Source organism: Arachis duranensis, chromosome 9 (genome assembly GCF_000817695.3).
Source record: "Arachis duranensis cultivar V14167 chromosome 9, aradu.V14167.gnm2.J7QH, whole genome shotgun sequence".
In the NCBI taxonomy this organism is placed as follows: Eukaryota; Viridiplantae; Streptophyta; class Magnoliopsida; order Fabales; family Fabaceae; genus Arachis; species Arachis duranensis.
Window position 1 is genome coordinate 94,480,609 of NC_029780.3, and position 1,159 is coordinate 94,481,767.

Below are 1,159 nucleotides of genomic sequence, written 5' to 3' on the forward strand. Positions count from 1 at the left end.
TTCTGAGGTCACTATCAAGAGAGCAGTGATGATTCATTGCATTATGCTTGGAAAAGAAGTGGAGGTTCATCATGTGATTGCTTGTGAGATCTACACAATTGCAAATAAGAATTCCACTGAAGCCGAATTGGCTTACCCAAGCTTGATCTCCTTGCTCTGTAAAGAGGCTGGGGTAAAAATGGGAGTAGATGAATTCATACTCATTGAACATCCAATCACCAAGAAGTCAATGGAAGGACAAATGCAAGACAACTCTATCAAAAGGAGGGCGCAAGAGTTCCTCCCTGAATTTCCTGAAATTGGCTACTGGGCCAGCCTAGAAGCATCTATCACCAACTTGCAAGAGACTATGGAGCAACTTAAGGAAGAACAGCAGAATCAGAACTGCATGCTCTGCAAATTGCTGAAGGAACAAGAGAAGCAGGGGCGTGAACTCCAAGAGCTGAAACGCCAGAAATTCTCCTCTCAATTTGAGGGAGCATCTACTTCTCAAAATCAAGGTTGTTGAGTTCTAACTCTGTGAAAACCTCTATCATTAGGAGCCTATTTAAATTTTTTGTTTTCTATTTTTCTATTTTTAGTCTCATCTTATATCTATCTTTGAGTCTTGTTCTTAATTCATAATTAATAAAATTTAAAATTCATGTCTTAAAGCTATGAATGTCCTATGAATCCATCACCTTTCTTAAATGAAAAATGCTCTAATCACAAAAGAACAAGAAGTACAGGATTTCGAAATTATCCTTGAAACTAGTTGAATTAGTTTGATGTGGTGACAATAATTTTTGTTTTTCCGAATGAATGCTTGAACAGTGCATATGTCTTTTGAATTTTCTGTTTTGAGAATGTTAAAATTGTTGGCTCTTGAAAGAATGAGGGAAAAAGAGAACTGTTATTGAGGATCTGAAAAATTATCAAATTGATTCTTGAAGCAAGAAAAAGCAAAAAAAAAAACGAAAAAAAAGAGAGAAAGAAATAAAGTGTGATCCAAGGCAAAAAGAGTGTGCTTAAGAACCCTGGACACCTCTAATTGGGGACTCTAGCAAAACTGGGTCACAATCTGAAAAGGTTCACCCAGGTATGTGTCTGTGGCATGTATGTATCTGGTGGTAATACTGGATGACAGAGTGCTTTGGGCCACAGCCAAGACTCATGACAT